The sequence below is a fragment of the Meriones unguiculatus genome, chromosome 9 (genome assembly GCF_030254825.1).
Source record: "Meriones unguiculatus strain TT.TT164.6M chromosome 9, Bangor_MerUng_6.1, whole genome shotgun sequence".
In the NCBI taxonomy this organism is placed as follows: Eukaryota; Metazoa; Chordata; class Mammalia; order Rodentia; family Muridae; genus Meriones; species Meriones unguiculatus.
Window position 1 is genome coordinate 25,306,629 of NC_083357.1, and position 17,547 is coordinate 25,324,175.

The window sequence follows — 17,547 nt, forward strand, 5'->3', positions numbered from 1 at the left end:
CCAAAAGCTCTGCCAACAACTGACAGGATTATATCTCCAAAGCTTTATTTTTATCAGAAATTCTTGTAACTGGAACCATATAATATGTCAATTTTTCTGAATGGCTTTAGTTTATAACTCCTGCATTTATCATTGATATGGTAAGAGCTGTTTAATTGTTTAATAATTTCCTACCATGCAGATGTATCACAATTTGCTTATTTTCCTTCTGCCTTTAGCATTCCTGTGTAGGTTTCGGTGAGAGCATACGCTTTCACACCAGTTGGAGAGAAACATGATGACTGGGTTTATGACAAAACTATGCTTACTTAGCTTTGCAAGAAATAGCAAAATTGTCATATAAAGTGACCACAGAAGTTGATATTCTCAAAAACAACCTAAGAATTCTTCTTCATCTAGTAACTTCCTAGCGATGGCTCCATCCATTTTCTTAGATCTTGTCTATTCTCCTAGGTGTATGATAGCACCTCAAGCTCCCTGCTTGAGTGCGCCATTGCTCTTTGCACACCTTCCATCTATGTCTATTTTGTAGTGTGGTATCAATTCACAGAATTTGGTTGTCTTTAAGCTAACTTGTTTTCCTATAGTTATAAAATCTTCTGCTATGAAGGGTCCAAGTATTTACCATTTCTCAGTTTTGTCTCTATTTCTAATCTCCTAGCCTGTGTTAACTGTCTCTTCTCTTAGAAGGATCTTCTGCAGCTCTTGTCTTAGTAAACCTCCATGTAGCGGTGTTTCTGTCATGTGTTTCATTTTTGCTGTTATATACAGAAATTTACCACCAAACCCAAGATTGCATGGATTTTTTCCTCCATTTTTTCTAAAATTTATAATTTTGTATTTTAGTTTAATGTTCATTTTATTAAATGGTAAGGTTATGTCTAGATTTACATTTTTACAGTGTATATTCAATTATTTTATTACAACTCATCGAAAAAATAAAACTCTTGTCTTTTTCTATCTTTTGTCTTTGTGACCTTGTCAAGAGTGACTGTTTGAATTTCCATTAAAAAGTTCACTATATGAAAAAAAATCATTTAAAAAGCCCAATGTTAAAAATGTTCTTTACTATTGAAAACCAAGAAAAGAGGAAGGTTCAACTCTAAGCCCAAAGCAGTGTAATAATGAGGGGTTGCACTGTGGTCACTGTCGTCTGTGCAATCCAGATGTGGACCCTGGGGGTGACCAGAATGAAACTAGTCAGTTCCATCATGTGGCCACTGTCTGTGCAATCCAGATGTGGACCCTGGGGGTGACCAGAATGAAACTAGTCAGTTCCATCATGTGGCCACTGTCCGTGCAATCCAGATGTGGACCCTGGGGGTGACCAGAATGAAACTAGTCAGTTCCATCACACTCTGCATCTCCTAAGTGTCTCCTAACCACTGACTACTACTCTTCTGGCAGAGCTGGGTTTCATACTCTGTTAGCAACAAGGCATGGTAACACCAAGGCCAATGGTGATGATTTAGAGTGGACAACCTGTAATGAGGTAGAAGATTTCTCTGCCTGTGAATTTTATATGCAAGCTGCAGGATTTTAAAATCCAACATGACTATCTGCTTATTTCCTCACAAACATTTCATGGTCCTGCAAATTAAGGAAATGGGGATTTTCTGCTTGTAATGTGTGACACACCTCATTAAAGGTGTGTCCTCATCTCATATTACAACTTCTTGTCTTTGCAGCATGGAGAAATATCTCAGAAAGACCCCTGTGCCCAGATTTTTTGGTTATGTTACTCTCCTTGTGGAGCTCCTGTCCTCTCCAGGTCTTACTATCTCCTACTTCTTTCATAAGATTCCCTGCACTCCACCCAAAGTTTGGCTATGAGTCTCAGCATCTGCTTTGATACCCTGTAGGGTAGAGTCTTTCAGAGGCCCTCTGTGGTAGGCTCCTGACCTGTTCCCTGTTTTCTCTCTCTTCTGATGTCCATCCTCTTTGCTTTTCTGAATAAGGATTAAGCATCTTACCCAGGGTCCTCCTTGATTAGCTTCCTTAGGAGGACAGATTTTAGTATGTTTATCCTATACTATATGTCTAATCTCCACTTACGAATGAGTATATACCCTGTGTATCTTTCTGCTTCTGGGATACCTCACTCAGGATGATCTTTTCCAGTTCCCACTATTTGCCTGCAAATTTCATGATTTCCTTGTTTTTTATTGCTGAGTAATATTCCACTGTGTAGATATACCACAATTTTTTGTACCCATTCCTCCACTGAGGGGCATCTGGGCTGTTTCTAGATTCTGGCTATTTCAAATAAAGCTGCTATAAACATGGTTGAGCAGGTGAAGCTGAAAAAAAAATCACGATTTGAGCTGCAAATGTGTAAAGTAAGACAAGGTGAAGGCAACCTTCTTACCTTGCAGAGGAGTCTCTGTGGGATCCGATGGAACAGACTGTTTCTCCATGTGTAATTATTTGTCCTATATGTTTTACCAAGGATGGCCTGGGAACACATACACACACAAAGCCTCACTGGAGTTGGCCTGTAAAACGTGAACCCCCCTAGTGTCAATTGGAGCTGTACACCATAAGCCTGTCATAATATCAGCTTCATGAAATCAGACAAGAAAGTAGGTGAAAATTGCCACAAATAATACACAATCAACGTGGACGAGGAAGAAATTCAGGAGAAAATCTGTCCTCTGAGCACCAAAACCTATAGGCATTTTTGACAATGAGGCATGAAGGCAGACCATTACTCCCACTGCTGGGCTTGTCAGAACTCATGGGTTTTCTGTGGAACGCTGCAGTGTGCAAGAATGCAGTGCTTGGGACCTCGCCTCTCCGGCGCTCAGTCTTCAGTCTAGACAGTGTGTGATCCCTTACTCGGGAGCACTGTGCAGCACCACCAGCCCTACCTATTACACACACTCCACTCATGCCCAAAGTCAGAACAACTGAACCCCAAGCAGCAAATACATTTCAATAAACAGATTTATTGTCCTATTTCAATACAAATCACAGTCTTTTAAGAATAATGCACTCTGGTCTGGGTTCTGACAGGCAGAAATACTGATTTAAGAAGAAAATTGTGCTCCTAATTTAATTCATTCGTTTGCATCTCTCCTCTAAGTGTGAAATAATACAGGCTTACCAATCATAGCTGGTAATCATTCTTCTGTTTGTGGTTCAAGTCATGCTCCTGAAAATTACAGTTTCTCCTCCTTAAGAAAGTGGACATACCTTACTATTGTAGGATGAATGCTTATCAAATGAAAATATAGAAAGAAAGGTTGCTCAGTGTGGAATGATCCCATATATCTTAGGAACAATGCTAAAAGGAAACAACTGGATTATCTGAAGTTTTGTAAAACCCAAATACATGTTCTGACACCACATGGTCCGTTTCATATTTATTGTCAACAGTGTTTGCTAATATTAGCCCAGCATTACCCATAGACTGTCAGGCTATAATAGGCTTTGGCGGCCTACAGGTCTTGGCAATTTCTTTGTATGTTATGACTGCATTAAAGAGAACTGAGATTCAGGTCCCTTATATGTAGATGCCATTTTGGGGAGAAAATAAACAGATGCTTATGACACATATTGTGAATATTTACATACATAATTCAAATTCACTATCTGTTACATAAGGTATAATTTGAATTCAGTGAACTCATGTTTTCTCCTAAAAGGCTCTCTTTAGTTTCTGCTTTGCTTTGAAACCACTTTAAGAACCGCACAAGCCTTGGACACAGGCAAGGTTTTATAGAGTTTACGTGAGCAGAGGATAGATTTTATCCAGCCTTCCAGGTTCAACAGAGCGTTGTTTTATAAAGAAATCAATCCACACACTTCCAAAACACCTTTAAATTACATCATAGTCTATTCTATACTGTGATAAAAGACACTACACCTTATACCTAACCCTGCTAAAGGAGACACACATGATTTCCATCTCTGCTAGAAATTGAACTGTAAGAATGAGAAGGGGCTTGGGGAGAAGAGAAGAAACCTCTACCCATCTATGTTAAAGATCTCAAAAAGCCAGCTGACTGTGGAGTGGAGAATACTCCACAGAACCAAATTATCGTGAGCTACTTTTAGTCCCTTTGAAAGCTATTCATTGCCCACCATCATGTCTGACCTAAAAAGGTATGACTGTCAAAACCTCTAAGATGTATTCTTAGGAAACCATTGACTACTACCCTCCAAAAGCTAAGAATTTCATCAGATAACAACCAAAATTCTGTAAAGAACTGTCTTTGTCAAAAAGGCTGAGAAAGAAATTAGGGAAACAACACCCTTCACAATAGCCACTAATAACATAAAGTACCTTGGTGTGACCCTAACCAAGCAAGTGAAAGACCTGTTTGAGAAAAACTTCAAGTCTCTGAAGAAAGAAATTGAAGAAGATATCAGAAGATGGAAAGATCTCCCGTGCTCATGGATTGGTAGGATTAACATTGTGAAAATGGCCATACTGCCAAAAGCAATCTACAGATTCAATGCAATTCCCATCAAAATACCATCTCAATTCTTTACAGACCTTGAAAAAAAGATTCTCAGCTTCATATGGAGAAACAAAAAACCCAGAATCTCCAAAACGATCCTGTACAACAACAGATCATCTGGAGGTATCTCCATTCCTGATCTCAAGCTGTACTACAGGGCAACAGTAATAAAAACTGCATGGTACTGGCATAGAAACAGAAAGGAGGATCAATGGAACCGCATAGAAGACCCAGAAATAAATCCACACACCTATGAATACTCGATATTCGACAAAGAAGCCAATTCCATTCAATGGAAAAAAGACAGCATCTTCAACAAATGGTGCTGGACCAACTGGATGTCTACATGCAGAAAAATGAAAATAGATCCATATTTATCACCCTGCACAAAACTAAAGTCAAAGTGGATCAAGGACCTCAACATAAAACCAGATACCCTAAATCAATTGGAAAAAAAAGTGGGGAACAGCCTAGAACTCATTGGCACAGGAGACAACTTCCTGAACAGAACACCAACAGCACAGGCTCTAAGAGCAACAATCAATAAATGGGACCTCATGAAACTGAAAAGTTTCTGTAAAGCAAAGGATACCATCATCAAAACAAAACGACTGCCTACAGATTGGGAAAGAATCTTCACTAACCCTTTATCTGACAGAGGACTAATATCCAGTATATACAAAGAACTAAAGAAGCTGAAAAGCAGCAAACCAAGTAATCCAATTAAAAAATGGGGAACAGAGCTAAACAGAGAATTCTCGACAGAGGAATATCGAATGGCAGAAAAACACTTAAAGAAATGCTCATCCTCATTAGCCATCAGGGAAATGCAAATCAAAACGACCCTGAGATATCACCTTACACCCATCAGAATGGCCAAGATGAAAAACTCAAGCGATAACACATGCTGGAGAGGTTGTGGAGAAAGGGGAACCCTGCTCCACTGCTGGTGGGAATGTAAACTGGTACAACCACTCTGGAAAGCTATCTGGCGCTTTCTAAGACAAATAGGAATAGTGCTTCCTACAGACCCAGCTATACCACTGCTAGGTATATACCCAAAGTTTGTTCAAGTACACAAAAAGGACACTTGCTCAACCATGTTTATAGCAGCTCTATTTGTAATAGCCAGAACCTGGAAACAACCCAGATGTCCATCAACGGTGGAATGGGTACAGAAATTGTGGTATTTTTATACAATGGAATACTACTCAGCAATCAAAAAGGAGGAAATCATGAAATTTGCAGGCAAATGGTGGGATCTAGAAAAGATCATTCTGAGTGAAATATCCCAGAAGGAGAAAGACAAACATGGGATATACTCACTTATATAGACCTATAAGATATGATAAACATAATTAAATCTATACACCTAAAAAAGATAATCAATTGAGCGGACATGGGGTAAGATGATCAATCCTCATTTAGAAAGACAGATGGGATGTGCATCGAACGTATGACAGGAGTCTGAGCGCATCTGAGCGCATCTGAAAGACTCTAACTAGCAGTGTTTTCAAAGCAAAGACTCATGACCAAACCTTTGGCAGAGTACAGGGAATCATAAGAAAGAAGGGGAGTTAGTCTGATGGGGAAAGGATAGGAGCTCCACAAGGACCAAATATATCTGGGCACAGGGTCTTTTCTGAGACTGACATTCAACCAAGGACCATGTATGGACATAACCTAGAACCTCCACTCAGATGTAGCCTGTGGTAGCTCAGTAACCAATTGGTTTCCCAAAGTGAGGGGAACAGGGGCTATTTCTAACAGGAACTCGATGACTGGCTCTTTGGTCTCCCCACCCCCGAAGGGAGGAGCAGTCCTGTTAGGCCACAGAGGAGGGCTTTGCAGCCAGTCCTGAAGATACCTGATAAAACAGGATCAGATGAATGGGGAGGAGGTCCCCCCCATCAGTGGACTTGGAAAGGGGCACGGTGGAGATGAGGGAGGGAGGGAGGGAGGGACTGGGAGGGAATGAGGGATCGGGACACGGCTGGGATACAGAGTTAATAAAATGTAACTGATAAAAAAAATAAAATAAAATAAAAAAAAGAAAAAAAAATAAATAATAATAAAAAAAAAAAGAACTGTCTTTGTTTTGCTGTAACCCATATACTGCAGTTCCCACCAATTCATGTATTAAATACCTTGAATTATGACTTTGCTTGGAACCGACACAATCTCACATAACCACCTCCATGGTGGAGCATGCTTTCCAGAGCAGCATAAACCTGAGTTCCTGGCCAGTGTAACTCAAGAGTAAACTCTCTCATTCCCTGTCATGTGGGACATGTGTACTAACAACCACAGGTCTTAAACAGGAATGGAACTGTTTCTGACAAAGGAATAAGAATAAACTATTTTTCTTCTTAAAAGTGCAGAATTTCATAACCAGAATTTCTAGGCTACAACATGTTTTTTAGCTGCAAGGGCACTCCAGCAGAGTTAAAAATAAATTACACTTCTATTCTTCTCAAAGAAAGACATTAATGTGAGCACTATAGCTTGGTGCATTTTGGTTAAAATCAAAAGTGATCTGTGGTCAGGTGAGTAAAGTTGATTCACTTAGAGAATAGCTTCTCTCCGCACTCAGCTTTTGAAAGCCACTCTGACACAGCCCTTACCTACCAAATTGCACAGGAATTACTCTCAATTACAGGCTTCTGTCTGTTAAACAGCAAGAGCCAGTGATCACTTCTGACCTTTTTCCTCTTGACAAGTCAAAGAAATGAAAGAAAATAAAATCTGACGGGTGTTCAGTTTAGGGGCTGGGTGTGGGGGTTAGAAAAAAAGAGAAAAGAAAACCTGTATTGCCTACCTTGTATCTCAAGATGTGGGGGGGGGATCATTATTTCGTCTCATTTTTAAAACTCCTTTGCAGGGAATAAATTACATGTAGCAATGTAATTTTTGCTTCAAGTCACTTGCTTAATGTTTTAATTCGAGTATCATTTACTGAAATCGTCTCACGATCAATCATTCAGGCTTTTAGTTTTATATTTCAAGGCAATTTTGTTGAACGCTAAGCTCCCAGTCCCCTGGCTGCTTTTCTTACTTGTAAGTAGGTTACAGAAAAGTGAAAAGAAGGAACCAGGAGCGTCCACATTCCGTAGTTTATGAAGGCAAGCCTGGACACTCCGCCTACTTATGCAGCTACTAGAGTTGAATGGATTTGAGATGGAATTAGGTTTAATTGAATGTTTTAAATGTGACATGAAGAGTCTCACAGTTCTTTTGACATTTACCCACAATTTTCCATTTCAAAAGAATAACTACTTTGCTAAGGATTAAAATAGTTTTGATAAAAGTTAAACTCTAAGGCATTCTGTACTCCGGGAAGGTGTGTGCTAAAACCTCCATAATTCAGAACATGCTCAGCAAAACTGTTGGTGAGAGGTGGGGGCCATCTGATCCCTGAGAGGCAGCATGCAAGACCTCCAAGGAGAGAGGACCAGAATCCATCTGACTCCACATAGGCCAGTCATGCCCCCAACTTGCCTTGGAAACACATTCCTTCTAAGTCAGCAACTCTTCTGTAAAGGAAGAACTATTTTGAGATGAACTGATGATGCTAAAACATACTGTCAAGGCCAGACAGTTAGAACACTACCATCCTAGCAGACCTGCAAACGGCGTGTGGAAATTTGGATTCTGATTGACTGATGACATCATAGAACAAAAATAATGTCCCATATTCTCATCTTGATCTGCTATTTTTGTTGCCTTCAAAACAGTCAAAGCTGCTTTTTCTGAGTTGGGTGAGATAGTTAGCTGAGAAGTGACTCACTGAAATAGCTAATGGCCAGAAGAGTGGGATGATACCAGAAAGAAAGAAAAGTTAAAAGGAATGTAGGGGAGGGAGGACACTCATGTGGGCTAAGAAAAACCTTGCCAGGATCTGCTTTGCTTCCAGGAAGCGGATCTTCATGATACTTCCTGTACCTCTTTCCAGCTGAAATGGTACCCTACTGAAAAGTAAGAAGACTGCTTCTCTGTGATGGATCAGCAAAGAAGACAATTGCATGAGCTGTAGAGCTTCGGTACCAGTACCAGCTAGCCAAGGGGATATGAGGCAGACATTATCCCTGTATCTAAGTTGTCTAAAGAGCAAGATTTATCTAAAATCCCAAGAAAAGAGATGTCTGGAAATTAAGATTCCCAAGTGTCCTTATCTGTAACAGCAATCTGTTGTTTGGTCTGGTATTTGAGACAGGAGAGGTAGGTTAAGAATTCTATCACTAGGAACTTCTTCTGATGGAAAGAGAAGTCAGCAATTCAATACCATGGACCTAAAATAAATAAAATATGAACATAAACAATGTGAATGGCTCTTATCTTAAAAACACTATAAAGTACAGGGGTCCAAATATTATTATAGGTATATGTGATTCCAAAGGCAATAAACACATAGAAAATAAATAGATAATAAAAATATGATTTTCACATCAGCCTTTATGCGGCAAGAGGATTACTATAATTTCAAAGCCATCCTGGACAATAAAATACCTTTTAGCCAGCCTTAGCTATAGCATGAAACTTTGCCTTATTTTTCAACACTGCACAAGGATAAAAAACTCAATTCCTAAATTTCAATTGCAACACTAAACACAACAGAATGAATATACCTCATGTAATGCTTCAAATGTTTTAGAAAGTTTAAAACATTTTATTTGAAATAGTGAATCAAATTTTAATGCTAATTCTTTTTAAAACATGCTAAAAGAAAAGACTAATAAAATCCAATTATGTGAAAACCCACACATTTATTATAAGCTAAAGTAAGTAAACAGAAAATAAGGTTAACTAAGAAAACCAGAGCACAGAAGATAAACTTACAAACTGAGCTGAGAATCCTGGAACAAGATGACTGATGGTCGCATCCTTGGGTAGAGACAGAACATGGTGACAGGTGCTGTTCTTGAAGACCAGCAAAGATAGTATCTCCCAAATTCCTAAATAGGTATCAGGGACCTTCTACTCCATGACTGCATCTGTGCTCTCTGGCTGGGCACTACGGAATTTGAAAAAAAAAATCATGCCCTCTACAGGGAGTTTAAGGATGGAACAAACTGAATGGAGCTAAGAGCAGAAAGAAAAGAGAGAGGGCCAATGCCTGCTTTCCTTGCTAGGATAGGAAAGAGCTGGGATAGCCACTGAACACTAGAGAAACTAGATAAGACACGAAACAGAAAGACTGCCATCAACCAGTACAGAGTAAGCTCAGAACCTCTGCTGGAAATCCAGATCTGGTCTCTAGCCTGCACAGAGCTTGTCTTTAATTACTGGTCTTCCCTCCCCCTCCCCCATGCTATGTGAACACCTAACCATAAGTTCAGTGGAGGTGCTGGAGTGGCTTTTAGGGACGTGGAGGCATTGCCCTTCCCTGGAGACTCTGAGTTGCCTCCAGGATGCCCACAACTTTTCTAGACTATTTCCTACACATTGCACTCATTTGAGAACTCTCATGAAAGCTGTTTTTAAAGACAATGAAAATTTCTTAAAAGCAGAGAGGTGGTAAAGAAGAGAAAACATCTTGTACTGCTGCCAAGGCAGAGAAGTAAAGACATGAGAGCATACTGCCATGAGCCAGACCGATAAGAACACAAACAAAATATGAGGTGCTTTATTTCTCAGTAAGGCACGCTGTATTTAAAGCAAAACCTCTCCAGTCAAGTGCAGTTCCCCACATCTTCCTACAGCCTCTGGAGGGACCAAATCCAAAGTGGCCTCAGTTGCAGTTAGAAGGACCTGGTAGAAACAAGAGTCTAGCTTGAGAACAGGTGTCCTCACATTGGCACCTAGACCTGATTCCCATCCTTGCCCAGACCCAGAGCAGCCAGTGGTTCTGACAAGATGATTAGGGCCTGATGCAGAACTGGTGAGAACAGAACATACAATTTCGTAAGTACTGTGGAAAAGAAAATCAGAGATAGCTTTGTTCTTGATTATTGATGTTAATAAGTTCAGGCTTTGCCACTGTTTGTCTGTTGGTTGGTCTTTGGGGACAGGATCTTGCTATGCATCCCAAACTGTCTTGAATTCAAGATCCTCCTGCCTTAGTATCTCTACCACTAGAATTATAAGCCTGACGCACAGACTCTAAATATATATTGACCAGTACAGACATTGCTAATTTTTCCTTCTAGGCCTTCTGGTTCTCATGCCTGCTCCAAATTCCTGACATACCCATGTTCCTTAAGGTCTGGCTTTGTGCACTGCCTTTCCAAATGTCCCAGCATCATCTATGGAAGCAGAAAGATGACGCGAGCAGGGGCAGAGCTTTGGGTCTGGTCTTGACGTCCTCTAACCACGGTCAATAAGAAGCTTTTGGGAGTAACTGTATTCCCTGTGATCTCTGTAATTTTAAACAATACAAGTTGCCACTGAAGTGGCTTGTTCATTACTGGTGCTGCCATTCAACGATGACTTCCTCTGTGATTTTTAAACCATTCATTTTAAATGACACTGGGGTAGAATGACTGAGAATGAAGTGAATGACATTTTCCTTAAAAGGCAGAATTGTGAATTCCAGATGCATTTAACAGAAGAGTAAAAACTTCTCAACCCTTCAAATCCTCAACCATGAGTAGTTGAATAAACAAAATATACATCAAAGGTAACCCACTTAGGATGCATCAAATACTTTAAAGGAAATACCATAATCCTGCCCAAGCTCCATAGTGGTGAGGGGAATCATTAACCAACAAAGGGAAGGCTGAACATAGGCCTGGCATATACCTACGCTATACAACATAGCTGTTCAAAATGTCTAAACCTAATGTCCTTGCTAATAATGCCCTGCAGAAGTTTTTCTAAGTAGAGGAAGGCACAAAGAGTCTCTGCATCAATTTTCTTTCTTTCTTTCTTTCTTTCTTTCTTTCTTTCTTTCTTTCTTTCTTTCTTTCTTTTAAGAAAAAGAAAAAAAAAATGCAAACATTATTTAACTAAAGAGCTTCCAACTGTCCATCCCAGATAAGTCTCAGCTAGTTTCAGAAAATAAACAGCCTCCAAACAGAGATGAGGCAGGGGAGAAAAGCTGTGCTGATAGCAGCTTTGATCTTCACAGACCACCACACAGGAGGCACAGAACGTAGTATGCAAGCCTTGAGGTGCTCATTCACAAAGTCAGATACTTAGGATGAGTGACTAAGGGCTTGCTAGGAAAATATAAGATGCTGGTCCTATAAACAGTTACAGGGATACAGGCTCTCAGATACATGACTACCACCCTGTACCATACCTATAGTATCAGAGGTCAGCAGGTCAATACTGTACATAACATGAAGGGGTGAACCTTCATCCAGGTGGTTTAGGGAAAGACATACTTAGCTTTGGTGTCAGAGAACATGTTCTTTTTCCAGTAGCTGGAAATGACACCTTTTGAATCACCTGACCATTCAAGTTGCATGTATGAGTGACTTGGTAAAGTGCTGATTCACTGTAGACCTAGACTGAAAATAACAAAACTTTCTCTCGCAGTTTTAAAGGCCAGAGTTTCAAAGTGGTTCTCACTAAGCTAAGCTCAAGATGACAGGCAGCAGTAGAGCTGTAAAGCTCAAGGCAACAAGAGAGATTCCATTTGCTTGCCTTATCCGGCTTCCAAAGCTCACCCACACCCTTTGACCCGTGCTCTATTCTCAAAGCCAGCAAGGAGTGTTTAGCCTTCTTACTTGACTAGCTCATCATCCAAGAATCTTCTCTGAGTCTCTTGACTCCCTCTCCTTTTACCTTACAGAGAAGCACTCATAAGGCCTGGGTGTTAGGATATGTGCTACTGGGGCAGAGCCCCATTATTACTGCCACCAGAACGATTAGGCCGCATCTGCTAGAGCTAACACTCTAAGGAGCCATGACTGGGATTGTGAGCTCTAGAGGGAGTAGGAGAGACATTTCTGTCTTTCCTCACAGTGTCCTAGACCCAGGCTACTCTCAGCCATGACTTAAATCATGGGAAAATATATATGTCTGTGTGTATATATGAAAATTATGACTATATAGTGACTACATATGAACATATGCTGTGCTATGTTGGTACATAGAGATACAGTATACAGATACTATGTAATTATTCTAAGAATTAATAACAAGAAATATTATATTAAATCATTATCTTAAGCTCTTCCAAACATTTTTTGTACATTTACCCACAGACACACACACACACACACACAGATTTGTGGTTAATTATATCCATCCATGCAGAGCAACAAGATTTTGAGCACCATCTATTCCTATCACCCTCAAATAAAAAGTCAAGGATTGTGGTGAACAGTACAGATTACATTTAAGTATGTGGACTGAGGAGGGGCATGGGTGAAAAAGATGGAGAAAGGGTGGGGTTGGGAGGGGAGGAGGGAGGGAGCTACGGGGGATACAAAGTGAATAAATTATAATTAATAAAAATAAAACTTAAAAAAGTATAACCATCATGTCCACATCATGAATTCATAAATGTCCCAGCTTAGAATGTGTGTGAGCAACACAGAAACCACAAACCACACATGGCATGTGAATACTACAAATTATGATTTGAATATAAAATACACATGAAATTCCAAAGCCTCTTATAAAAAAGATTATAAGAGATTTCATTTAATAAGATGTGTCTCCATTATAGGTTTAGTGAAGATATCTTGGGTTACCTAAAATTAAAAGAAACTAATCTTCATTTTCCTTTCTTCAGTATGACAACTAGGACTTTCACGTGTATTTTAGATTTCTACTGAATACCACTAACTTATAACACAACCACAGTTGTACATGAGTTAAAACAAAGCTGGTTGAGTTAAAATAAGCCATAGCAAATTCATCATAAATATGTCATAAATACCTTGAAGTTTGAAAACTAATAATGATGTTTATAATGTTAGATAGCATCTCTGGAGAATGGAATCTACCATTTTAGTTTTAATATTTCTTTAGAGTGTTTATCACCTCTAGGTCCATTTACCCTTACCCCCCCTTTTCCAGTAGACTCCCTATATTTCGCCCAATGTTTGGCTGTGAGTCTCAGTATCTGTTTCAAACTATTGCTGGGTCGAGCCTCTCAGAGGAACTCTGGTGGGCTCTGTCCACAATCACCTCAGAGTGTCGTTAATAGTGATAGAGGTTGACTCTCTTCCACGGGGTGGGTCTTAGGGTTGGGCCCAGCATTGGTTGAATATTCCTTCCATCTCTGCTCTGTCGTGTTCTATCTTTGTCCCTGCAGATCTTGTAGGCAGGGTAAGCTTTGGATTGAGGTTTTGTGGGTAGGTTTGTGATCTCTGTCCACTAGGAGTCTTATCTAGATAAAGGGTCTCCTCTTCAGTCTCCATGAACCCTGTTACTAGGAGTCTTAGCTGGAGTCCCCCTCACATCTTCCCAGAGGCCTATTCTGACTTAGGTCTGCAGCTTGTCACAGAGATGCCCCACCCACTGTTTCTCCTTTCTTTGCAGGCCTTGTAACCAGGGCCCACAGGGACATCTTAGGCTTCATGTGGGGCCACTAGTTAGGGGAGTGGGGGATATCTCTGACATGGACTGTGTTGCCTGCTTTTTTATCATTTCCCACTGATGGGACTGCCATACCAGGCCACAGGGGAAGAAAACGAACTCAGTTCTCAAATGACTAAATGAGTTGGGTGTTCGTAGTGGGGCTCCCCTCTTCTGAGGAGGAGGGGAGGGGAGAAGAGGGTTAGAGGGACTGGAAGGAGGGGAAAAAGGGGCCTATGACCGAGATGTAAATTGAATTAATTAATAAAAAATTAAAATCCAAAAAATACTTTTAGAGAAGATCTTTATTCTCCTGCAATTCCACCAATATCAAGAAAAAACATGTAGTAAAAATTTATCTTTGGTTTTCATAAACCTGAAAATGCTCTGTATTTTTCTCTTTGTAGCTTCTAGTTCATGTTCACTAAACCAGCACAAAGTTACTCTTTACCACCCACAACTAGCCAGTGTTCATGTTCAACTTCTGAACCTTTAGTTCCAGTGTTCCCTTGAAACCAACACAGGAGCTCAGGAACTACATGCACTTCAAAGGCCACATTGTTGGAGGAAGATTCTGACTGTAGACCCTGGCAGTCCCTACTGACGAGCTGAAGTGAGTTATTATGAAGTTCTGTGCACACTTTCCAATGATGGATAAAACAAATGGATATGCCCCACAGGCACAGCACGAATCAAAAATACATTAGCTCCTTGAAACTTCTGATCTGGGATTGAAGAATGTTTGGATGGGCTTCCCCCCACCCCTTTCAAATAGAGTTTAGAGATAGGAATTCAACCCAAAGCCCAGTTCTGGGACTCTCTGGGTCCAACTCAGTGCTTGGAGGAGAATCAAACACATCTCACCAAAGGTATGGCACTAAGTTTCATCCAAAAATTATCATATGCTCAGTCACAAATGGTTATTGTAAAATCTTTATTAACCTAAGTGCGTATAAAAATTGTGAATTCCTAATACAAAGCAGTATTTGACTTTTAAATTTCATTTTAAGCTTGGCCCGTTCACTTGGAATGTGATTACAGAGTAAATTAAAAGGTAATCACATGTGAATTACATTTCCTCATGAATGTAATGACTTCAGGAGGCTGATTAATGTTAAGCAGTGGCTGTCCTACGGTCTGTATACCTTTCCAGGTGAGAGACGCAAGATGGCTGCGTGAGCTGATTTAATTTTCTTTCACTGGTATTCCAGGGAGACTTGTCTCAACACATAATGGGTTCTGCATGCTCATTAGGACAGGGGATGCCCTTCCTTTTGTTCATCCAAAATCTGCATGCAAAACACTATCACTGTAAACTTTAGGTTGAAAAAAAACAAAACAAAACAAAACAAACAAACAAAAACAAAACAAAACAAGAAAAGCAATGTATCTCTGGAACTATTTCCAACTACCCAAGTCTCAACTTCTCAGTTTTGATATTTATGACAATTTCCTCCTATCTGTGTGGAATAATTGAAGAGGACCCTGAGAAATGTATCAGGAGTGGTGGAAAAGTGACAAGAAATGAAAGCTTATTAATAACCTACAACAATGTTACTGCTGTAAACAAAATTTAAACCGGGTAAAACCCAAGATCATTAAAATATTCCCCTTGTGGATGAGAAGGAATGTAGAAGTCTAATAGATTTATTCCTTTTTAGTAGAGTTAGGGAGAGATTCTATTTTCTAAAGGATTTATCAGAGAAATTTTGTTATTGGTGGTACAAAACATCCTGGTTTACCATTACACTGAGTTAAAAGAATAACTGTGGTGGACTCAAGTGCATGAAAAGAAATCCTGAAAGCAGAGGGGGTCTTCATTCCTGTGGCTTCTTGCTCCGTTGTGTGGGACAATGGGCCAGGCCAAAAGGCTTGAAAGAACTCTTGGGGCACAATGTCCGACAGAGCATACAGAGTCTATGTCATTAAACTATGACCAAAGAACACTACTTGTGATGGTCTTTGACACCACCTATTTGTAATAGTTCAGCTTTTCAAATTGCTTAGACAAACATGTTGAATTCATAACTATGATGGAGCTATGACCAGGAGATAAAAACAGACTGGAACAGTCAATTTCCATCACTGCCTCATTTTCTGGTCATGTATTTTGGGTTTTCAAGAACTACAATTCCAGTGCCACCTGTTCCCAGCAAGTAGGAAGCAATGGAGGAAATTCATCGTCTCTGTCTAGAGAATGAGATAGAAACCACACACTATGATCTCATTTTGATGAAAACCACCCTTGGAAAGTCCCTTTAGCTTCTTGTTTCTTTGTGTTTTTAATGTGTTTTTATCCTGAGGTGAGAATTTGCAGAACATTCCTGGTCAATTCTAAAGGATGGTAGGAAAAGTTAAATACATGGAAGGATAAAGAAGGGCTCTGTTCGGTCTCTGTTTTGCGCTGGATGGAGAGCAGAGACAATTACTCTCGTATTTGGAACTACAGAGGGCAGACATAACTACAAACATGAAAGTCTCCAACATACAACAGTTTACTGCCCCAGCTTAGGAGTGGGATACCACTCTTCCATTGCACTTTGGCTTCTATGCTCCCTCTTTTTCTTCCTCATCTGGTTTGGAGACTTCTTTGCTCCCATGGTCTGTAGTACTTAGAAAAACAAGACAAAGATAGCAAGTAACTTGAGTTTTCATAGTACAATTAACCAAGAGTGAAACTGGTATTATGCAACTTAAACAAGGTAACAATCAGGGCAATGGAAGAGCTTAGGAAATAGCGCCTTTGCCTGAAGGAAAAGACTTAGTGAAGGCCAAAACGGATTCTTCCCAAGGTGTTAGTGGAGGTTTCTTTATAACCAGACCAGGCTAATCAATTCCTTTCCTTTGTACACTGTCAACTTCAAAATGAAGAATGAAATCTAGACATTTTCTAATTTTAAGTAGCTATTTGATACCTGCCTTATCAGAGACATAAATTCTGCAAGTTTAACTCAGCCATGTTTAAATGAAACACTGTAGAGCCGAGCTACGTATTGGGGTCTACCACTGGAATCCGGCATGCACTGCCAAAACTGCTTTCTCATGATGGAGAGTTTCATAGTCAATGTGACCATGACAGTAAGTCACTTTGGTAAACCATGAGAAAAAAAATTTTTTAATCAATATCTCTACCTCTACTTGTATCTGCGGTTAGAACTCTAAGACAACATTAAACAAAACCACCAGTGTATTTCTTCAGTAATAAGATTTTTTTGTTAACTTAAAAAAATGTCTCTGGACATTTAATTGGGTTCTAAAATGTGATCAGAGACAAAAATAGCATGGCCTATTTTAATTTTATATTGCTTCTAATGGTATCCACTTAAAAATGGCCGGATTGGAAAACTCTGACATCTAAAATGCTAAGGCAACTAATTTACTCTTAGTTTTTTAGATATCTTTCTTTGTTCCTTTCCTTTAGATAACATCTCTTCCCCTATCTATCCATCCATTCACCCATCCCTCCCTCCCTTCTTCCCTTTCTCCTTGCCTCCCTCTCTCCATCTATGGCAGCCACTTCCCCAAGTAACTCCACATTCATTGTCAGCCACTAAGAACAGACAAACATCATGAAGAGACTATTTTCTGTCCCCAGTGCAGATTATAAATC

General features: G+C 39.8%; 1 protein-coding gene across 3 annotated transcripts in view; it reads right to left on the minus strand.

The window, feature by feature from the left end:
* Fhit (fragile histidine triad diadenosine triphosphatase) overlaps window positions 1-17,547 on the minus strand; it is a 1,530,368-nt gene that overhangs the window by 475,094 nt on the left and 1,037,727 nt on the right. The gene's annotated exons all lie outside the window — the stretch shown is intronic.